Source organism: Oncorhynchus gorbuscha, linkage group LG07, assembly GCF_021184085.1.
Source record: "Oncorhynchus gorbuscha isolate QuinsamMale2020 ecotype Even-year linkage group LG07, OgorEven_v1.0, whole genome shotgun sequence".
NCBI lineage: Eukaryota > Metazoa > Chordata > Actinopteri > Salmoniformes > Salmonidae > Oncorhynchus > Oncorhynchus gorbuscha.
Window position 1 is genome coordinate 15,885,940 of NC_060179.1, and position 24,219 is coordinate 15,910,158.

At 44.2% G+C, this 24,219-nt stretch overlaps 1 pseudogene; it reads right to left on the minus strand.

The window, feature by feature from the left end:
* Positions 1-10,333: 10,333 nt before the first annotated feature.
* The window catches only part of LOC124039535, a 27,828-nt pseudogene continuing 13,942 nt past the window's right edge, over positions 10,334-24,219 (minus strand).

Here is a 24,219-nt window from a genome sequence, read left to right on the forward strand (position 1 = left end):
TAAAGACTGTCACACACCCTATATATAAACTCCCAATCATTTATTGGGTAAATCACCAATGTTTCCGCATCACTGTGACCCCTCAGGGTGACTGACATCCACCCTGAGGGGTCATCAGATTGGTGGAAGCATTTTGAAGGTTGCATAAACACACAAGCTAACAACAAAAGCATGGACTTTAAGTTGGAAGCATTTGTGGAAAATCCCAACATGGGACATGCTATATAAATGTACGAAGGCAAAATCATTATGATATCAAAGTTGCACATGCTGATTTGAAAGCAGTAGTGAAATATTTAGTTTACACTGCTTTGGTGGAGGAGGAAATGCTCCCGGAGCGGGAGGATGTTGAAAAGTACCTACGGGTGGTTGAGAACATCCCAATGACGTGCAACTGAGATTGGTAGAACTAAAGGCAAAATAGTAACGACAGAAATTAGAGCTTGAGCACAAGGAAGGTAAGAGATAGATCTGGAAGCACTCTGATTCTAGTCAGGCCATCCTGCACACAGAGTTTTATCTTGGTCGGAACAGACCACTTGTACCGCCTTTCAATACAAAGAAGGTGGATGTATATTGTACTCTGAACGGATTGCCACATCCCTAAAATATCCATGAGACATGTGTGCTCCAGTGGTCTTGAGAGACGTGGACTGTTAACACCTTTAGTTGGCTCTCCCTACTTGATTTCTAGAAAAAACATCCTTTATTTGATCTTCCCTGTTTTGCTTCCTGTCTTTAAGTTTAGCAAATTTAGTGGGCGCTCAGGGTGGTTGTCTTTTAGGACCCGGTTGTTGTTGGTCAACTTTCAGTGGACTCCCCATGAGTGTCTTTCAGAACCCCACCTAAAACCCCCACCTGCTTTGTTTTGGTTGTTGTCAGTGATGCATTGTTAGTTCCTCCTGTTTGAGCGAAAATGTTGAGTTTTCTTGCTGGGAAACGTAACAAATAAAATCTGTTTATTGGGTGCGTAAACAGTTTAGCAGATAATATAGCAGGTGCAGCGAAATACTTATGTTACTAGCTCCTAACAATAGAGTAAAATGTCAAACAAGTAACAAAAAATCAAGGTATTATTATTATTTTTTTTACAAGAAATCCAATTAACAACCCAAATAGTAACATTAATCCAAATGCAATATATACGTATATACACAGGATGAGTTTACAGAAAATCACATTGTCGGCTTTTTGATGAATTTATTTGCAAATTATGGTGGAAAATAAGTATTTGGTCAATAACAAAAGTTTATCTCAATACTTTGTTATATACCCTTTGTTGGCAATGACAGAGGTCAAACGTTTTCTGTAATTCTTCACAAGATTTCACACACTGTTGCTGGTATTTTGGCCCATTCCTCCATGAAGATCTCCTCTAGAGCAGTGATGTTTTGGGGCTGTTGCTGGGCAACACAGACTTTCAACTCCCTCCAAAGATTTTCTATGGGGTTGAGATCTGGAGACTGGCTAGGCCACTCCAGGCCCTTGAAATGCTTCTTACGAAGCCACTCCTTCGTTGCCCGGGCGGTGTGTTTGGGATCATTGTCATGCTGAAAGACCCAGCCACATTTCATCTTCAATGCCATTGCTGATGGAAGGAGGTTTTTCACTCAAAATCTCACGATACATGGCCCCATTCATTCTTTCCTTTACACGGATCAGTCGTCCTGGTCCCCATGCTTCACAGTAGGTATGGTGTTCTTTGGATGCAACTCAGCATTCTTTGTCCTCCAAACACGACGAGTTGAGTTTTACCAAAAAATTATATTTTGGTTTCATCTGACCATATGATATTCTCCCAATCTTCTTCTGGATCATCCAAATGCTCTCTAGCAAACTTCAGACGGGCCTGGACATGTACTGGCTTAAGCAGGGGGACACGTCTGGCACTGCAGGATTTGAGTCCCTGGCGGCGTAGTGTGTTACTGATGGCAGGCTTGTTACTTTGGTCCCAGCTCTCTGCAGGTCATTCACTAGGTCCCCCGTGTGGTTCTGGGATTTTTGCTCACAGTTCTTGTGATCATTTTGACCCACAGGGTGAGATCTTGCGTGGAGCCCCAGATCGAGGGAGATGATCAGTGGTCTTGTATGTCTTCCATTTCCTAATAATTGCTCCCACAGTTGATTTCTTCAAACCAAGCTGCTTACATTTACATTTACATTTAAGTCATTTAGCAGACGCTCTTATCCAGAGCGACTTACCTATTGCAGATTCAGTCTTCCCAGCCTGGTGCAGGTCTACAATTTTGTTTCTGGTGTCCTTTGACAGCTCTTTGGTCTTGGCCATAGTGGAGTTTGAGTGTGACTGTTTGAGATTGTGGACAGGTGTCTTTTATACTTGCTTGTTTGTAGGTGACCAAATACTTATTTTCCACCATAATTTGAAATTAAATTAATTAAAAATCCTACAATGTGATTTTCTGGAGAAAAAAAATCTCATTTTTTCTGTCATAGTTGAAGTGTACCTATGATGAAAATTACAGGCCTATCTCATCTTTTTAAGTGGGAGAACTTGCACAATTGGTGGCTGACTAAATGCTTTTTTGCCCCACTGTATATACTAAGAATGATACGTACAGCAGTATGTATACTAAGAATGATATGTACAGCAGTAGATACAGCAGTAGATATACTAAGAATGATACTTACAGCAGTATATATACTATAGTATATATATACTATATATACAGTATATATACTCCTCCCTAAGTTTGTTTTACTCACTGCTTTAGCACACTCTGCTAACCCTGATGTCCTTGCCGTGTCTGAATCCTGGCTCAGGAAGGCCACCAAAAATTCAGAGATTTCCATACCCAACTATAACATCTTCCGTCAAGATAGAACTGCCAAAGGGAGCGGAGTCGCAGTCTACTGCAGAGATAGCCTGCAAAGTAATGTCATACTTTCCAGGTCCATACCCAAACAGTTTGAACTACTAATTTTGAAAATTACTCTCTCCAGAAACAAGTCTCTCACTGTTGCCGCCTGCTACCGACCCCCCCTCAGCTCCCAGCTGTGCCCTGGACACCATTTGTGAATTGATCGCCCCCCATCTAGCTTCAGAGTTCGTTCTGTTAGGTGACCTAAACTGGGATATGCTTAACACCCCGGCAGTCCTACAATCTAAGCTAGATGCCCTCAATCTCACTCAAATCATCAAGGAACCCACCAGGTACAACCCTAACTCTGTAAACAAGGGCACCCTCATAGACGTCATCCTGACCAACTGGTCCTCCAAATATACCTCTGCTGTCTTCAACCAGGATCTCAGCGATCACTGCCTCATCGCCTGTATCCGCCACGGAGCCGCAGTCAAACGACCACCCCTCATCACTGTCAAACGCTCCCTAAAACACTTCTGTGAGCAGGCCTTTCTAATCGACCTGGCCCGGGTATCCTGGAAGGACATTGACCTCATCCCGTCAGTTGAGGATGCATGGTCATTCTTTAAAAGTAACTTCCTCACCATTTTAGATAAGCATGCTCCATTCAAAAAATGCAGAACCAAGAACAGATACAGCCCTTGGTTCACTCCAGATCTGACTGCCCTCGACCAGCACAAAAACATCCTGTGGCGGACTGCAATAGCATCGAATAGCTCCCGTGATATGCAACTGTTCAGGGAAGTCAGGAACCAATACACGCAGTCAGTCAGGAAAGCTAAGGCCAGCTTCTTCAGGCAGAAGTTTGCATCCTGTAGCTCCAACTCCAAAAAGTTCTGGGACACTGTGAAGTCCATGGAGAACAAGAGCACCTCCTCCCAGCTGCCCACTGCACTGAGGCTAGGAAACACGGTCTCCACCGATAAATCCATGATTATCGAAAACTTCAATAAGCACTTCTCAACGGCTGGCCATACCTTCCGCCTGGCTACTCCAACCTCGGCCAACAGCTCCGCCCCCGTAGCTCCTCACCCAAGCCTCTCCAGGTTCTCCTTTACCCAAATCCAGATAGCAGATGTTCTGAAAGAGCTGCAAAACCTGGACCCGTACAAATCAGCTGGGCTTGACAATCTGGACCCGCTATTTCTGAAACTATCTGCCGCCATTGTCGCAACCCCTATTACCAGCCTGTTCAACATCTCTTTCATATCGTCTGAGATCCCCAAGGATTGGAAAGCTGCCGCAGTCATCCCCCTCTTCAAAGGGGGAGACACCCTGGACCCAAACTGTTACAGACCTATATCCATCCTGCCCTGCCTATCTAAGGTCTTCGAAAGCCAAGTCAACAAACAGGTCACTGACCATCTCGAATCCCACCGTACCTTCTCCGCTGTGCAATCTGGTTTCGAGCCGGTCACGGGTGCACCTCAGCCACACTCAAGGTACTAAACGATATCATAACCGCCATCGATAAAACACAGTACTGTGCAGCCGTCTTCATCGACCTCGCCAAGGCTTTCGACTCTGTCAATCACCATATTCTTATCGGCAGACTCAACAGCCTCGGTTTTTCGGATGACTGCCTTGCCTGGTTCACCAATTACTTTGCAGACAGAGTTCAGTGTGTCAAATCGGAGGGCATGCTGTCCGGTCCTCTGGCAGTGTCTATGGGGTGCCACAGGGTTCAATTCTCGGGCCGACTCTTTTCTCTGTATATATCAATGAAGTGCTCTTGCTGCGGGCGATTCCCTGATCCACCTCTACGCAGACGACACCATTCTATATACTTTCGGCCCGTCATTGGACACTGTGCTATCTAACCTCCAAACGAGCTTCAATGCCATACAGCACTCCTTCCGTGGCCTCCAACTGCTCTTAAACGCGAGTAAAACCAAATGCATGCTTTTCAACCGATCGCTGCCTGCACCCGCATGCCCGACTAGCATCACCACCCTGGATGGTTCCGACCTTGAATATGTGGACATCTATAAGTACCTAGGTGTCTGGCTAGACTGCAAACTCTCCTTCCAGACCCACATCAAACATCTCCAATCGAAAATCAAATCAAGAGTCGGCTTTCTATTCCGCAACAAAGCCTCCTTCACTCACGCTGCCAAGCTTACCCTAGTAAAACTGACTATCCTACCGATCCTCGACTTCGGCGATGTCATCTACAAAATGGCTTCCAACACTCTACTCAGCAAACTGGATGCAGTCTATCACAGTGCCATCCGTTTTGTCACTAAAGCACCTTATACCACCCACCACTGCAACTTGTATGCTCTAGTCGGCTGGCCCTCACTACATATTCGTCGCCAGACCCACTGGCTCCAGGTCATCTACAAGTCCATGCTAGGTAAAGCTCCGCCTTATCTCAGTTCACTGGTCACGATGGCAACACCCATCCATAGCACGCGCTCCAGCAGGTGTATCTCACTGATCATCCTAAAGCCAACACATCATTTGCCGCCTTTCGTTCCAGTACTCTGCTGCCTGTGACTGGAACGAATTGCAAAAATCGCTGAAGTTGGAGACTTTTATCTCCCTCACCAACTTCAAACATCAGCTATCCGAGCAGCTAACCGATCGCTGCAGCTGTACATAGTCTATAGGAAAATAGCCCACCCATTTTCACCTACCTCATTCCCATACTGTTTTTATACTGTTTTTATTTATTTATTTTTCTGCTCTTTTGCACACCAATATCTCTACCTGTACATGACCATCTGATCATTTATCACTCCAGTGTTAATCTGCAAAATTGTATTATTTGCCTACCTCCTCATGCCTTTTGCACACATTGTATATAGACTGCCCATTTTTTCTACTGTGTTATTGACTTGTTAATTGTTTATTCCATGTGTAACTCTGTGTTGTCTGTTCACACTGCTATGCTTTATCTTGGCCAGGTCGCAGTTGCAAATGAGAACTTGTTCTCAACTAGCCTACCTGGTTAAATAAAGGTGAAATAAAATAAAATAAATAAAAAGAATGATACTTACAGCAGTATATATACTAAGAATGATACTTACAGCAGTATATATACTAAGAATGATACTTACAGCAGTATATATACTAAGAATGATACTTACAGCAGTATATATACTAAGAATGATACTTACAGCAGTAGATATACTAAGAATGATATGTACAGCAGTATATATACTAAGAATGATACTTACAGCAGTATATATACTAAGAATGATACTTACAGCAGTAGATATACTAAGAATGATATGTACAGCAGTATATATACTAAGAATGATACTTACAGCAGTAGATATACTAAGAATGATATGTACAGCAGTAGATATACTAAGAACGATTACTACTTCACCATTTCTATCTTACCTGCTACTCATCGCTCATATGGTGTGTGTGGGTGGTGTCTGTATGCGGGTGGTGTATGTGATGGTTTCAAGAACTGTAGAGGTAAACCCAGCCCCATTATGCCTTCCTTCCTCTCCCCCTTCTTCCCTCCTCCACTCCTCCACTCCTCACTTCTAGTCCTCCTCTTCCTCCCTCTCCCCCTTCTTCCCTCCTCCACTCCTCACTTCTAGTCCTCCTCTTCCTCCCTCTCCTCCTTCTTCCCTCCTCCACTCCTCACTTCTAGTCCTCCTCTTCCTCCCTCTCCTCCTTCTTCCCTCCTCCCTCCTCCACTCCTCACTTCTAGTCCTCCTCTTCCTCCCTCTCCCCCTTCTTCCCTCCTCCACTCCTCACTTCTAGTCCTCCTTCTTCCCTCCTCCAATCCTCACTTCTAGTCCTCCTCTTCCTCCCTCTCCTCCTTCTTCACTCCTCCACTCCTCACTTCTAGTCCTCCTCTTCCTCCCTCTCCCCCTTCTTCTCTCCTCCACTCCTCACTTCTAGTCCTCCTCTTCCTCCCTCTCCTCCTTCTTCCCTCCTCTACTCCTCACTTCTAGTCCTCCTCTTCCTCCCTCTCCTCCATCTTCATTCCTCCACTCCTCACTTCTAGTCCTCCTCTTCCTCCCTCTCCTCCTTCTTCACTCCTCCACTCCTCACTTCTAGTCCTCCTCTTCCTCCCTCTCCCCCCTTCTTCCCTCCTCCACTCCTCACTTCTAGTCCTCCTCTTCCTCCCTCTCCTCCTTCTTCCCTCCTCCACTCCTCACTTCTAGTCCTCCTCTTCCTCCCTCTCCCCCTTCTTCCCTCCTCCACTCCTCACTTCTAGTCCTCCTCTTCCTCCTTCTTCACTCCTCCACTCCTCACTTCTAGTCCTCCTCTTCCTCCCTCTCCCCCTTCTTCCCTCCTCCACTCCTCACTTCTTGTCCTCCTTTCCTCCCTCTCCTCCTTCTTCTACTCCTCCACTCCTCACTTCTAGTACTCCTCTTCCTCCCTCTCCCCCTTCCTCCCTCCTCCACTCCTCACATCTAGTCCTCCTTTTCCTCCCTCTCCTCCTTCTTCACTCCTCCATTCCTCACTTCTAGTCCTCCTCTTCCTCCCTCTCCCCCTTCTTCCCTCCTCCACTCCTCACTTCTAGTCCTCCTCTTTCTCCCTCTCCCTTCTTCCCTCCTCCACTCCTCACTTCTAGTCCTCCTCTTCCTCCCTCTCCCCCTTCTTCCCTCCTCCACTCCTCACTTCTTGTCCTCCTCTTCCTCCCTCTCCTTCTTCCCTCCTCCACTCACTTCTAGTCCTCCTTTTCCTCCCTCTCCTCCTTCTTCCCTCCTCCACTCCTCACTTCTAGTCCTCCTCTTCCTCCCTCTCCCCCTTCTTCACTCCTCCACTCCTCACTTCTAGTCCTCCTCTTCCTCCCTCTCCCCCTTCTTCACTCCTCCACTCCTCACTTCTAGTCCTCCTCTTCCTCCCTCTCCCCCTTCTTCCCTCCTCCACTCCTCACTTCTTGTCCTCCTCTTCCTCCCTCTCCTTCTTCCCTCCTCCACTCACTTCTAGTCCTCCTTTTCCTCCCTCTCCTTCTTCCCTCCTCCACTCCTCACTTCTAGTCCTCCTCTTCCTCCCTCTCCTTCTTCCCTCCTCCACTCCTCACTTCTAGTCCTCCTCTTCCTCCCTCTCCCCCTTCTTCACTCCTCCACTCCTCACTTCTAGTCCTCCTCTTCCTCCCTCTCCCCCTTCTTCCCTCCTCCACTCCTCACTTCTTGTCCTCCTCTTCCTCCCTCTCCTTCTTCCCTTCTCCACTCACTTCTAGTCCTCCTCTTCCTCCCTCTCCCCCTTCTTCACTCCTCCCTCCTCACTTCTAGTCCTCCTCTTCCTCCCTCTCCTTCTTCCCTCCTCCACTCCTCACTTCTTGTCCTCCTCTTCCTCCCTCCCTCCTTCTTCCCTCCTCCACTCCTCACTTCTAGTCCTCCTCTTCCTCCCTCTCCCCCTTCTTCACTCCTCCACTCCTCACTTCTAGTCCTCCTCTTCCTCCCTCTCCTTCTTCCCTCCTCCACTCCTCACTTCTTGTCCTCCTCTTCCTCCCTCTCCTTCTTCCCTCCTCCACTTCTAGTCCTCCTTTTCCTCCTCTCCCCTTCTTCACCCTCCACTCCTCACTTCTAGTCCTCCTTTTCCCCTCTTCTTCCCCTCCTCCCTCACATCCTCCTCTTCCTCTCTTCACATCTCCAGCTTCCTCCTTCTAGTCCTCCTCTTCCTTCTCTAACCTCTCTCCTTCCCTTCCTCAGGGAAGACATTTTTCCCCTCCACTTGATCCCATCGATTTCTGTCCAGTTCAAGGATGTCACTTTCTCCTTTTTCTCTTTCCTTCTTTCTCTCTTACCCTTTTCTTTGTTCTCTCTTTCTCTCTCTCATCATCCCCCTTTCTCTATTATCTTGTTGATTGTTTGTTATTCTGTGTGTTGTCCTGTAGGAAACAAGCAGGAAACCAGAATATAATCCAGAGTTGATCCAAAAATCAGTTTATTACAAAATATCAGATGTGTTGTATTACAGATCTTTTGTCCTCCAGCCAATATTACTACCATCAGTTTATAGCACTACCAGCTAGAGCTAGAGCCAGCACACACACACACACACACACACCACACACACACACACACACACACACACACACACACACACACACACACACACACACACACCTCACACACACACACACACACACAGCACCACACACGCACCACACACGCACCACACACGATGCACACACACACACACACACACACACACACACACACACACACACACACACACACACACACACACACACACACACACACACACACACACACACACACACACACACACACACACACACACACACACACACACACGTGCACACACACACGTATGCACACACACACACACACACACACAACACACACACACACACACACACACACACACACACACACACACACACACACACACACACACACACACACACACACACACACACACACACACACACACACACACACACACACACACACACACAGCATCTTCATGATTATCATTATCATCTTAAAATCTTCTGTCTGTCACACACCATTAAACACTATACTGTTTACAGGACTTATCAACACATATATGCTTGTATTCCATGTAATATTAACATCACAATAGTACATTATCTACAATACAACAACATCATCATGCTTTCCAATGACACGTTATATCCGTGCAGGATACTACATGTGGACTCGGTGTTGAAGTCATGAAAAGTGCTACAGGTACAGTAGAATGTGGTTTATATCCCTGAACACAGCAGATCACCACCAGTACAATCAACAGCATTTACAGCAGGTATTTACACACACACACACACACACACACACACACACACACACACACACACACACACACACACACACACACACACACACACACACACACACACACACACACACACACACACACACACACACACACACACACACACACACACACACACACACACACACACACTCTGAGAGCTGAAGTCATTACAGCAACATAAATAATCCCTAGACATCCAAACAATAAATATTCAGACTTCATATTTGACCCTGTGAGCGACTGTGTAATACTAACAATGATATTAATCAAATATATATATATATATATAACTAAATAATAGAACTATATAATAACTTAACTACTGAGCATGCAGTTGTGTGCTTGTCCAGTGTTTCCCTTCGTAGGACTCAGCCATGTCTGTTCTATTAAGTATATTTCTATGGCCAGCCCAGTTCTCTAGTACACAGGTGGGCTGGTCTGTAGGTTTAGATCGGTGGTTAATGGTCTGTAATTATAGGAAGACGTCTGTAGTTTCCTGTCTGTGGTTAAAGGTCTGTAATTATAAGGAAATGCTGTAGTTTCCTGTCTGTAGGTTTAGGTCTGTAGGGTTAAATGTCTGTAATTACAGGGAAATGTCTGTAGATTCCGGTATGTAGGTTTAGGTCTGTGGTTAAAGGTCTGTAATTATAAGGAAATGCCTGTAGTTTCCTGTCTGTAGGTTTAGGTCTGTAGGGTTAAATGTATGTAATTACAGGGAAATGTCTGTGGTTTCCTGTCTGTAGGGTTAAATGTATGTAGTTTCTGGTCTGTAGGTTTAGATCTGTGGGGTTATAGGTCAGTAGTCCTGGAGTCTGTCTCAGCCTACTTTCCCATAAGCGTCCAGAAGCAGGATGCTTGCCTGTTCTAGGTTCCACTGGCAACGCTCTAGAACCTCCTGGCACTCTGATCTAGAACGCAAACCCAGGCGAAACAACTGTTCAACCTATAACAGAGAGAGAGAGATGTTAGAGAGAGAGATGTTAGAGAGAGAGAGATGTTAGAGAGAAAGAGATGTTAGAGAGAAAGATGTTAGAGAGAGAGATATGTTAGAGAGATGTTAAAGATGTTAGAGAGAAAGATGTTAGAGAGAGAGATGTTAGAGAGAGATGTTAGAGAGAGATATGTTAAGAGAGAGAGATGTTAGAGAGAGATATGTTAGAGAAGATGTTAGAGAGAGATATGTTAGAGAGAAAGAGATGTTAGAGAGAGATATGTTGTTGTTAGAGAGAGAGATGTTAGAGAGAGAGATATGTTAGAAAGATGATTAGAGAGAGATGTTAGAGAGATAAAGATGTTAGAGAGAGAGAGATGTTAGAGAGAGAGATGTTAGAGAGAGAGATGTTAGAGAGATAAAGATGTTAGAGAGAGAGATGTTAGAGAGAGATATGTTAGAGAAAGATGTTAGAGAGAAAGATGTTAGAGAGAGAGATGTTAGAGATAAAGATGTTAAGAGAGAGAGATGTTAGAGAGAGAGATATGTTAGAGAATAAAGATGTTATGTTAGAGATAAAGATGTTAGAGAGAGAGAGATGTTAGAGAGAGAGATGTAGAGAGAGATGTTAGAGAGAGAGAGATATGTTAGAGATAAAGATAAAGATGTTAGAGAGATAAAGATGTTAGAGAGAGATATGTTAGAGAGAAAGATGTTAGAGAGAAAGATGTAAGAGAGAGATGTTAGAGAGAGAGAGATGTTAGAGAGAGAGATATGTTAGAGAGAGAGATGTTAGAGAGAGAGAGATGTTAGAGAGATAAAGATGTTAGAGAGAAAGATGTTAGAGAGAGAGATGTTAGAGAGAGAGAGATGTTAGAGAGATAAAGATGTTAGAGAGAGAGATGTTAGAGAGAGATATGTTAGAGAGATAAAGATGTTAGAGAGAGAGATGTTAGAGAGAGAGATGTTAGAGATAAAGATGTTAGAGAGAGAGATGTTAGAGAGAGAGATGTTAGATGAGAGAGATGTTAGAGAGAGAGATATGTTAGAGAGAGAGATGTTAGAGAGAGAGAGATGTTAGAGAGAGAGATGTTAGAGAGAGAGATATGTTAGAGAGAGAGATGTTAGAGAGAGAGATGTTAGAGAGAGAAAGATGTTAGTTAGAGATATGTTAGAGATAAAGATGTTAGAGAGAGAGATGTTAGAGAGATAAAGATGTTAGAGAGAGAGATGTTAGAGAGAAAGATGTTAGAGAGAGAGAGATGTTAGAGAGAGAGATGTTAGAGAGAGAGAGATGTTAGAGAGATAAAGATGTTAGAGAGATGTTAGAGAGAGAGATGTTAGAGATAAAGATGTTAGAGAGAGAAAGATGTTAGAGAGAGAGATGTTAGAGAGAAAGATGTTAGAGAGAAGAGATGTTAGAGAGAGAATGTTAGAGATGATAGAGAGAGATGTTAGAGAGAGAGATGTTAGAGAGAGATGAGAGAGAGAGATGTTATGTTAGAGAAAGAGAGATGTTAGAGAGATAAAGATAAGAGTTAGAGAGAGAGATGTTAGAGAGAAGAGATGTTAGAGAGATAAAGATGTTAGAGAGAGATGTTAGAGAGAGAGATGTTAGAGAGATAAAGATGTTAGAGAGAGATCTAAGAGAAAGATGTTAGAGAAGAGATGTTAGAGAGATGTTAAGAGAGAGATGTTAGAGAGAGAGATAGATGAGAGTTAGAGATAAAGATGTTAGAGAGAGAGATGTTAGAGAGAGAGATGTTAGAGAGATAAAGATGAGAGAGAGAGAGATGTTAGAGAGAGAAGAGATGTTAGAGAGAGATCTATGTTAGAGAGAGAGAGATGTTAGAGAGAGAGATGTTAGAGAGAAAGATGTTAGAGAGAGAGATGTTGTTAGAGAGAGAGAGATATGTTAGAGAAAGATGTTAGAGAGAGAGATGTTAGAGAGAGATGTTAGAGAGATAAAGATGTTAGAGAGAGAGAGATGTTAGAGAGAAAGATGTTAGAGAGAGAGAGATGTTAGAGATGTTAGAGAGAAAGATGTTAGAGAGAGATGTTAGAGAGAGAGATGTTAGAGATAAAGATGTTAAAGATGTTAGAGAGAGAGATGTTAGAGAGATAAAGATGTTAGAGAGAGAGATGTTAGAGAGAAAGATGTTAGAGAGAGAGATGTTAGAGAGAAAGATGTTAGAGAGAGAGATGTTAGAGAGAAGATGTTAGAGAGAGATGTTAGAGATGAGAGAAGAGATGTTAGAGAGAGAGATGTTAGAGAGAGAGATGTTAGAGAGATATGTTAGAGAGAAAGATGTTAGAGAGAGATGTTAGAGAGAAAGATGTTAGAGAGAGAAGATGTTAGAGAAAGATGTTAGAGAGAGAGAGATGTTAGAGAGAGAGATATGTTAGAGAGAGATGTTAGAGAGATAAAGATGTTAGAGAGATAAAGATGTTAGAGAGAGAGAGATGTTAGAGAGAGAGAGATGTTAGAGAGATAAAGATGTTAGAGAGAGAGATGTTAGAGAGATAAAGATGTTAGAGAGATGTTAGAGAGAAAGATGTTAGAGAGATAAAGATGTTAGAGAGAGAGATGTTAGAGAGATAAAGATGTTAGAGAGAGAGATGTTAGAGAGAAAGATGTTAGAGAGAGAGATGTTAAGAGAGAGAGATGTTAGAGAGAAAGATGTTAGAGAGAAAGATGTTAGAGAGAAAGATGTTAGAGAGAGAGATGTTAGAGAGAGATATGTTAGAGAGAAAGATGTTAGAGAGAGAGATGTTAGAGAGATAAGTTAGAGAGAGAGATGTTAGAGAGAGATGTGTTAGAGAGAGATGAGAGATGTTAGAGAGAGAGAGATGTTAGAGAGAGAGATGTTAGAGAGAAAAGATGTTAGAGAGAGATGTTAAAGATGTTATGTTAGAGAGAAAGATGTTAGAGAGAGAGAGATGTTAGAGAGATAAAGATGTTAGAGAGAGAAAGATGTTAGAGAGAAAGATGTTAGAGAGAGAGAGAGAGAGAGATGTTAGAGAGATAAAGATGTTAGAGAGATAAAGATGTTAGAGAGAGAAAGATGTTAAGAGAGAGAGAGATGTTAGAGAGAGAGATATGTTAGAGAGAGAGAGATGTTAGAGAGATAAAGATGTTAGAGAGATAAAGATGTTAGAGAGAGAGATGTTAGAGAGAAAGATGTTAGAGAGAGAGATATGTTAGAGAGAGAGATGTTAGAGAGAAAGATGTTAGAGAGAGAAAGATGTTAGAGAGAGAGATATGTTAGAGAGATAAAGATGTTAGAGAGAGAGATGTTAGAGAGATAAAGATGTTAGAGAGAGAGATATGTTAGAGAGAAAGATGTTAGAGAGAGAGAGATGTTAGAGAGAAAGATGTTAGAGAGAAGAGATGTTAGAGAGAGAGATGTTAGAGAAAAGATGTTAGAGAGAGAAAGATGTTAGAGAGAGAGATATGTTAGAGAGAAAGATGTTAGAGAAAGAGAGATGTTACAGAGAGAAATCTAAGAGAGAGTCTAGAGAGAGAGATGTTAGAGAAAGAGATGTTAGAGAGAAAGATGTTAGAGAGTTAAGAGATGTTAGAGAGTTAGAGAGAGAGAGATGTTAGAGAGAAAGATGTTAGAGAGAAAGAGATGTTAGAGAGAGAATCTAAGAGAGATCTAAGAGAGAGATGTTAGAGAAAGAGAGAGAGAAAGATGTTAGAGAAAGAGATGTTAGAGAGAGAGAATGTTAGAGAGAGATAGTTGAGAGAGATCTTAGATGTTAGAGAGAGAGATTAGAGAGAGAGATGTTAAGAGAGAGATGTTAGAGAGAAAGATGTTAGAGAGAGAGATGTTAGAGAGAGAGATGTTAGAGATAAGAGAGATGTAAGAGAGATAGAGAGATGTTAGAGAGAGATGTTAGAGAGAGATATGTTAGAGAGAGAGAGAGATGTTAGAGAAAGATGTTAGAGAGAGAGAGAGAGTTATCTTAGAGAGAAGATGTTAGAGAGAGAGATGAGAGAGAGATGTTAGAGAGAGAGATGAGAGAGAGAGAGATGTTAGAGAGAGAGATCTAAGAGATGTTAGAGAGAGATGTTAGAGAGATGTTAGAGAGAGAGATGTTAGAGAGAGATGTTAGAGAGAGAGATAAGAGATGTTAGAGAGAGAGATTAGAGAGAGAGATGTTAGAGAGAGAAAGATGTTAGAGAGAGAGAGATGTTAGAGAGAGAGATGTTAGAAGATAAAGATGTTAGAGAGAGAGATGTTAGAGAGAGAGAGATGTTAGAGAGATAAAGATGTTAGAGAGAGAGATGTTAGAGAGATAAAGATGTTAGAGAAGAGATGTTAGAGAGAGAGATGTTAGAGATAAAGATGTTAGAGAGAGAGATGTTAGAGAGAGAGATGTTAGAGAGATAAAGATAAGAGATGATTAGAGAGAGATATGTTAGAGAAAGAGATGAGAGAGATATGTTAGAGAGAGATGTTAGAGATAAAGATGTTAGAGAGATAAAGATGTTAGAGAGAGAGATGTTAGAGAGAGAGATGTTAGAGAGATAAAGATGTTAGAGAGAGATATGTTAGAGAGAAAGATGTTAGAGAGAAAGATGTTAGAGAGAGAGATATGTTAGAGAGAAAGATGTTAGAGAGAGAGAGATGTTAGAGAGAGAGATGTTAGAGAGAAAGATGTTAGAGAGAGAGATGTTAGAGAGAGAGATGTTAGAGAGAAAGATGTTAAAGATGTTAGAGAGAAAGATGTTAGAGAGAAAGATGTTAGAGAGAGATGTTAGAGAGATAAAGATGTTAGAGAGAAAGATGTTAGAGAGAGATGTTAGAGAGAGATATGTTAGAGAGAAAGATGTTAGAGAGATAAAGATGTTAGAGAGAGAGATGTTAGAGAGATAAAGATGTTAGAGAGAGAGATGTTAGAGAGAGAAAGATGTTAAGAGAGAGAGATGTTAGAGAGAGAGATGTTAGAGAGATGTTAGAGAAGATGTTAGAGAGAGAGATGTTAGAGAGAAAGATGTTAGAGAGAGAGAGAGATGTTAGAGAGAGAGATGTTAGAGAGAGAGAGATGTTAGAGAGAAGAGATGTTAGAGAGAGATGTTTAGAGAGAGAGAGATGTTAGAGAGAGAGAGATGTTAGAGAGAGAAAGATGTTAGAGATATGTTAGAGAGAGGTATGTTAGAGAGAGAGATGTTAGAGAGAAAGATGTTAGATGTTAGAGAGAGATGTTAGAGAGAGATGTTAGAGAGATAAAGATGTTAGAGAGAGAGATGTTAGAGAGAGAGAGATGTTAGAGAGAGAAATAAAGATGTTAGAGAGAGAGATATGTTAGAGAGAGAGATGTTAGAGAGAGATGTTAGAGATAAAGATGTTAGAGCAAGAGAGAGAGATGTTAGAGAGAGAGAGATAGAGAGAGAGAGATGTTAGAAAAAGATGTTAGAGAAAGATGTTAGAGAGAGAGAGATCTAAGAGAGATCTTAGAGAGAGAGAGATGAGAGAGATGTTAGAGAGAGAGATGTTAGAGAGAAAGATGTTAGAGAGAGAGATGTTAGAGAGAGAGAGAGAGATGTTAGAGAGAGAGATGTTAGAGAGAGAGAGATGTTAGAGAGAGAGATGTTAGAGAGAAAGATGTTAGATCTTAAGAGATGTTAGAGAGAGATGTTAGAGAGAGAGAGAGATGTTAGAGAGAGAGAGATGTTAGAGAGAGAGAGATGTTAGAGAGAGAGATGTTAGAGAGATAAAGATGTTAAGAGAGAGATGTTAGAGAGAAAGATGTTAGAGAGAGATAGAAGATGTTAGAGAGAGAGATGTTAGAGAGAGAAAGATGTTAGAGAGAGAGAGAGAGATTAGAGAGAGAGATGTTAGAGAGAGAGAGATGTTAGAGAGAGAGAGAGATGTTAGAGAGAGAGATGTTAGAGAGAGAGAAGATCTTAGAGAGAAAGATGTTAGAGAGAGAAAGATGTTAGAGAGAGAGATATGTTAGAGAGAAAGATGTTAGAGAGAGAGAGATGTTAGAGAGAGATATAAGATAGAGAGAGAGAGATGTTAGAGAGAGAGATGTTAGAGATGTTAGAGAGATGTTAGAGAGAAGAGATGTTAGAGAAGAGATAGTTAAGAGAGAGAAGAGAGAGATCTTAGAGAAAGAGATGTTAGAGAGAGAGATCTTAGAGAAGAGAGAGAGATCTTAGAGAGAGATGTTAGAGAGAAGAGATGTTAGAGAGAGAGATGTTAGAGAGAGAGAGAGATCTAGAGAGAGAGATCTTTAGAGATCTTAGAGAGAGAGATGTTAGAGAGAAAGAGAGATCTTTAGAGAGAGAGAGAAGATGTTAGAGAGAGAGAGATCTAGAGAGAGATCTAGAGAGAGATCTTAGAGAGAGATGTTAGAGAGAGTTAGAGAAAGAGAGAGAGAGAGAGAGATGTTAGAGAGAGATCTAAGAGAGAGATCTAGAGAGAGATCTTAAGAGAGAGATCTAGAGAGAGAAGAGAGAGATCTAAGAGAAGAGAGAGAGAGAGAGAGAGAGAGAGAAGAGAGATCTAGAGATATCTAAGAGAGAGAGAGAGATCTAAGAGAGATCTTAGAGAGAGAGAGAGAGATCTATGAGAGAGATCTAAGAGAGAGATCTAAGAGAGATAGATCTTAGAGAGAGATCTAAGAGAGAGATCTTAGAGAGAGATCTAAGAGATAGATCTAAGAGAGAGATCTAAGAGAGAGATCTAAGAGAGAGATCTAAGAGAGAGATCTAAGAGAGAGAGAGAGAGAGAGAGAGAGAGAGAGAGAGAGAGAGAGAGAGAGAGAGAGAGATCTAAGAGAGAGATCTTAGAGAGAGATCTAAGAGAGAGATCTAAGAGAGAGATCTAAGAGATAGATCTAAGAGAGAGAGATCTTAGAGAGAGATCTAAGAGAGAGATCTAAGAGAGAGAGATCTTAGAGAGAGATCTAAGAGAGAGATCTTAGAGAGAGATCTTAGAGAGAGATCTTAGAGAGAGATCTTAGAGAGAGATCTTAGAGAGAGAGAGATCTAAGAGAGAGATCTAAGAGAGAGATCTAAGAGAGAGATCTAAGAGAGAGATCTAAGAGAGAGATCTAAGAGATAGATCTAAGAGAGAGAGATCTTAGAGAGAGATCTAAGAGATAGATCTAAGAGAGAGAGATCTTAGAGAGAGATCTAAGAGAGAGATCTAAGAGAGAGAGATCTTAGAGAGAGATCTAAGAGAGAGATCTTAGAGAGAGAGAGAGAGAGAGAGAGAGAGAGAGTGTGTGTGTGTCTGTATGTGTGTACCTTTAGTTGGCATATTGCCTGAGGGATGTTCCAGCTGTGAGTCTCCAGAGCCACTTCACACTCCTCTGCTGTCACACCATGCACTGCCCCCTGCACCTACACACACACACACACACACACACACACACACACACACACACACACACACACACACACACACACACACACACACACACACACACACACACACACACACACACACACACACACACACACACACACAGTTGTAGGATCTCATTAGGTTCCGAAGTCTTGCGACTTCAAAAAACATTTAAATGTATTTCTGACAAGATAAACAGGTAAACACAAAGAGCCCTTGAATGCAGCCACATTCTACACTGCTTGTTCTGAACATCTCTAACCTGAATGAGGCTGTTCTCCCGTTGCCTGCTGGGAGCTGTAGTTAAATGTTGAGTCCTGTGGTTGTTGTTGTTGAAAGAGGTGTTAGGCCTTGCCCCACCCCCACCTGGTTGCTGTTTCATCATGGGTCGGACAGTGGCCATTTTGGCAGCTCCATATCTCTCCAGGTAGGCGGGACGTTCAGAACTCTGAGAGCTGTCAATAAGGGGATCCAATGAAACGCTGGGAGGAGGGCCAGCAGTGAGCCTGGAGGAATAGATGGAGGAGGGAGGAGAGGAAGAGGGGGAGGAGGAGACTAGAGAGCCGAGAGGACCAACAACACCATACAGCCCTGTCCTCTGCCGAGGGGAGACGGAGAGGGGAGGGGGTGGGAGACAAAGGGGGAGGAGGAGAGAGGGGAGACGGAGAGGGGAGGGGGTGGGAGACAAGGGGGGAGGAGGAGAGAGGGGAGACGGAGAGGGGAGGGGTGGGAGACAAAGGGGGAGGAGGAGTGAGGGGAGACAGAGAGGGGAGGAACTAAAGGAAGGGGGAGGCAGAGCGTGAGGAGGGTTGAGAGAAGGCGTGGTCTCTGGGAGGGATCTGAGGGGGTGTGTCATCCCTCTCACCTAGGGAAATGCGTTTGGAGGAGCGGAGGGGTGGGATGGGGGAGCGTGGAGGTAGCATGGGTCTGTCCTCATAGGAAGAAGAGGAGGAGGGGGAGGAAGGTAGATCTGTCTGTGAGGGGCCGGGGGGGCCAGGGAGAGGGGGAGGGGGGAGGAGGGGAGGGAACGGCCGGCTGTCATGGGAACACGCAGTTTCACCATCACCTGCAGATCAGCAGGAAGAGGAAAGAATCTACAGTTGAAGTCGGAAGTTTACATACACTTATGTTGAACTCATTAAACCTCGTTTTTCAACCACTCCACAAATCTCTTGTTAACAAACTATAGTTTTGGCAAGTCGGTTAGGACATCTACTTTGAGCATGACACAAGTCATTTTTCCAACAATTGTTTACAGACAGTTTGTTTCACTTATAATTCATTGTATCACAATTCCAGTGGGTCAGAAGTTTACATACATTAAGTTGACTGTGCCTTTAAACAGCTTGGAAAATTCCAGAAAAGGATGTCATGGCTTTAGAAGCTTCTAATAGGCTAATTGACATCATTTGACCCAAACGTTTGACCCAAGTTAAACAATTTAAAGGCAATGCTACCAAATACTAATTGAGTATATGTAAACTTCTGACCCACTGAGAATGTGATGAAAGAAATAAAAGCTTAAATAAATAATTCTCTCTACTATTATTCTGACATTTCACATTCTTAAAATAAAGTGGTGATCCTAACTGACCTAAGACAGGGAATTTTTACTAGGATTAAATGTCAAGAATTGTGAAAAACTGAGTTTAAATGTATTTGTCTAAGGTGTATGTAAACTTCCGACTTCAACTGTACGTTAAAACTCCAAACTCAAATTAGAAACCTGTGGTGTGTGTGTGTGTGTGTGTGCCGTACCTCTCTCTGCAGCTCCTGGAACAGATCAGCTGACTGTGTTAAGCCCCTCCCCTCTGCATCGGCGCTGGGCGGGGCTAAAATCCCCTCAGCCAATCCAGTGATAGATCGAACCTCCATGTCTGCCAATTGGCCCTCAGCTTCCGTGGCAACCTCGTCATAGGCAGGAAGAGGGAGGGGCCAGTCTAGGATGGAAGGAAGGTCCTGGAGAGAGAAAGAGAAGAGAAGACTGTTATTTTGCCCACGCAGTGTGTGTGTGTGTGTGTGTGTGTGTGTGTGTGTGTGTGTGTGTGTGTGTGTGTGTGTGTGTGTGTGTGTGTGTGTGTGTATACGTACCTTGAGTGTGTCCTGGTCAGGTAGGCATGTCTCAGTGAGAGGGGAGGACGTGGCCGAGCTAAAGCTGTCATCGGTGAAGTCGATGAGCGAGACCTCGCTTTTGGCCGACCTTACACCTGGCCCCTCCCACGGGCGGAGTTTAAGGCCCATAGCCGCACCCAGTTTTTTCAGCCCCAACGAAGCACCTTCATATTCATCATCATCATCTAACACAGAGTCATAGAACGGCTCTACACACACACACACACACACACACACACACACACACACACACACACACACACACACACACACACACACACACACACACACACACACACACACACACACACACACACACAACATCATCATTATCAACAGAGAGTCATAGTCAGCTCAACATAGACAGCTAAATAAACACTCAGCGTGGGAGACAGACTTACTCTGGATCAAGACAGCAGGCTGGGGAGGACGAGGAGGAGGCTGCTCTGATGGACAGAAAGAGAAAGACGGAGAGAGTTTAGGAATGAATAAAAAAAGAATGAGTTGTGGTCCTTCTGTAGCTCAGTTGGTAGAGCATGGCGCTTGTAACGCCAGGGTAGTGGGTTTGATCCCCGGGACCACCCATACGTAGAATGTATGCACACATGACTGTAAGTCGCTTTGGATAAAAGCGTCTGCTAAATGTCATATATTATTATTATATATATTAAGAAGACACTGTAAGGAGAGAATAAATGTGTGTGTGTGTGTGTGTAGCCTACTCACTCCTGGTGCGGTTGGGTAGTTTGGTGGGCCGGGCAGTGGAAGGATCCATTCCCATAACATCAGGGGGGTCCATGGGGTTTCCCAAGTACAAGCTGAGGGGGGTAGAGGATAGGGATGTAGTGTAGCGTAAACACGGTACTTCAAATTGTCTTTATAAAACTTACATGACATGCAGTTTGCTCTTTGGGTTCTTTTCCAATTGGTTCCATTGGGCCTGACATCTAAAGAACAAGAGCACAACTGACAGGGCTCTGCTGCACTCTAGTGGCCAGGCACTGTACTTGCAGGTAACAGCCAGGAATGTGTGTGTGTGTGTGTGTGCGTGTGTGTGTGTGTGTGTGCACCTGTCTATGCGGTCAGCGTGCCCCCAGCTCCTGTGTGGGTCAGTGTCTCCGTGTCCAGTGTGAATGAAGGAGTGTGTGAGGGGTCTGCTGATGTCCTGGGCCGACAGGCCGCTGACCGACGTGACCACGTGGCGAGGAAACTGTCCCACGCGCAACGTCCTTCTGTTCTGACCTCTCCACCAATAGAGCTCTGCTCTGGAGACACAGACACACTGATATGATTCCCTCTTCCACATTATAGAGAAGCATGTCTGTTCTACATAGCTATCGGACTTTCAGAAACATCATTCTTCCCTCCCCCACCCACACACACCCACTGACCTGCCCTCGATGATGGTGATGATGTCATTAATGGTGATCTGGAGTTTGTCCGGTTCTTCAAAGTCCTGCAGCGCTTTCATGTCTGTAGGCATGGTCTACACACACACACACACACACACACACACACACACACACACACACACACACACACACACACACACACACACACACACACACACACACACACACACACACACACACACACACACACACAATCATTATTACCACCAATTTGTAAGTCGCTCTGGATAAGAGCGTCTGCTAAATGACTTAAATGTAAATGTAAATGTAGCTTCGGTCTTGCAATCACTCACGTAGCTACAGTGCCCTCTGCTGGACACTTGGTGAACCATGAAATTACTGTGTGTCTACCTCCAATAGAAAGTCTCTGAGGGCGGTGAATGTTGGTCTGTCATCAGGCTGAGGGCTCCAGGTCTGCAGCATCATGTTGTAAACATCCTGGGGACAGTCATCTGGCTTCACCAGCCTCTCCCCCTCCACATCCACCTTATGGAGAATCTGAACACAGACACACACACAGAAACACACAGAAACACACAAAGACACACACAAACTTTTCAAGTACTACCGTCAAACACATATTGCGTGTGAGTGTGTGTCTGTGTGAGGATGTGTCTGTGTGAGGATGTGTCTGTGTGAGGGTGTGTCTGTGTGAGTGTGTCTGTGTGAGGGTGTGTCTGTGTGTCTGTGTGAGTGTGTCTGTGTGAGTGTGTGTCTGTGTGAGTGTGTGTCTGTGTGAGGGTGTGTCTGTGTGTCTGTGTGAGGGTGTGTCTGTGTGTCTGTGTGAGTGTGTCTGTGTGAGTGTGTCTGTGTGAGTGTGTGTCTGTGTGAGTGTGTATGTGTGAGTGTGTGTCTGTGTGAGTGTGTGTCTGTGTGAGTGTGTCTGTGTGAGGGGGTGATTGTGTGAAGGTGTGTCTGTGTTAGTGTGTGTCTGTGTGAGTGTGTGTCTGTGTGAGTGTGTCTGTGTGAGTGTGTGTCTGTGTGAGTGTGTCTGTGTGAGTGTGTGTCTGTGTGAGTGTGTGTCTGTGTGAGTGTGTGTCTGTGTGAGTGTGTCTGTGTGAGGGTGTGTCTGTGTGAGGGGGTGTTTGTGTGAAGGTGTGTCTGTGTGAGTGTGTCTGTGTGAGTGTGTGTCTGTGTGAGTGTGTCTGTGTGAGTGTGTGTCTGTGTGAGTGTGTGTCTGTGTGAGTGTGTCTGTGTGTCTGTGTGAGGGTGTGTCTGTGTGAGGGGGTGTTTGTGTGAAGGTGTGTCTGTGTGAGTGTGTGTCTTTGGGAGTGTGTGTCTGTGTGAGAGTGTGTCTGTGTGAGGGTGTCTGTGTGAGTGTGTGTCTGTGTGAGTGTGTCTGTGTATCGGTGTGTCTGTGTGAGGGGGTGTTTGTGTGAAGGTGTCTGTGTGAGTGTGTGTCTGTGTGAGTGTGTGTCTGTGTGAGTGTGTGTCTGCGTGAGTGTGTGTCTGTGTTAGTGTGTGTCTGTGTGAGTGTGTCTGTGTGAGTGTGTGTCTGTGTTAGTGTGGCTGTGTGAGTGTGTCTGTGTGAGTGTGTGTCTGTGTGAGGGTGTGTCTGTGTGAGTGTGTCTCTGTGTCTGTGTGAGGGTGTGTCTGTGTGAGTGTGTCTGTGTGAGTGTGTGTCTTTGTGAGTGTGTGTCTGTGTGAGTGTGTCTGTGTGAGTGTGTGTCTGTGTGAGTGTGTCTGTGTGTCGGTGTGAGGGGGTGTTTGTGTGAAGGTGTCTGTGTGAGTGTGTGTCTGTGTGAGTGTGTGTCTGTGTGAGGGGGTGTTTGTGTGAAGGTGTGTCTGTGTGAGTGTGTGTCTTTGTGAGTGTGTGTCTGTGTGAGTTTGTCTGTGTGAGTGTGTGTCTGTGTGAGGGTGTGTCTGTGTGAGGGGGTGTTTGTGTGAAGGTGTGTCTGTGTGAGGGGGTGTTTGTGTGAAGGTGTGTCTGTGTGAGTGTGTGTCTGTGTTAGTGTGTGTTTGTGTGAGTGTGTCTGTGTGAGTGTGTGTCTGTGTAAGGGGGTGTTTGTGTGAGGGTGTGTCTGTGTGAGGGGGTGTTTGTGTGAAGGTGTGTCTGTGTGAGTGTGTGACTGTGTGAGTGTGTCTGTGTGAGTGTGTCTGTGTGTCTGTGTGAGGGTGTGTCTGTGTGAGGGGGTGTTTGTGTGAAGGTGTGTCTGTGTGAGTGTGTGTCTGTGTGAGTGTGTGTCTGTGTGAGGGGGTGTTTGTGTGAGGGTGTGTCTGTGTGAGGGGGTGTTTGTGTGAAGGTGTGTCTGTGTGAGTGTGTGAGTGTGTGTCTGTGTGAGTGTGTCTGTGTGTCTGTGTGAGGGTGTGTCTGTGTGAGTGTGTCTGTGTGTCTGTGTGAGTGTGTGTCTGTGTGTGTCTGTGTGAGTGTGTGTCTGTGTGAGTGTGTCTGTGTGAGGGTGTGTCTGTGTGAGGGGGTGTTTGTGTGAAGGTGTGTCTGTGTTAGTGTGTGTCTGTGTGAGTGTGTGTCTGTGTTACTGTGTGTCTGTGTGAGTGTGTCTGTGTGTCTGTGTGAGTGTGTGAGGGTGTGTCTGTGTGAGTGTGTGTCTGTGTGAGTGTGTCTGTGTGAGTGTGTGTCTGTGTGAGTGTGTCTGTGTGAGTGTGTGTCTGTGTGAGTGTGTGTCTGTGTGAGTGTGTCTGTGTGAGGGTGTGTCTGTGTGAGGGGGTGTTTGTGTGAAGGTGTGTCTGTGTGAGTGTGTGTCTTTGTGAGTGTGTGTCTGTGTGAGTGTGTGTCTGTGTGAGGGTGTCTGTGTGAGTGTGTGTCTGTGTGAGTGTGTCTGTGTGTCTGTGTGAGG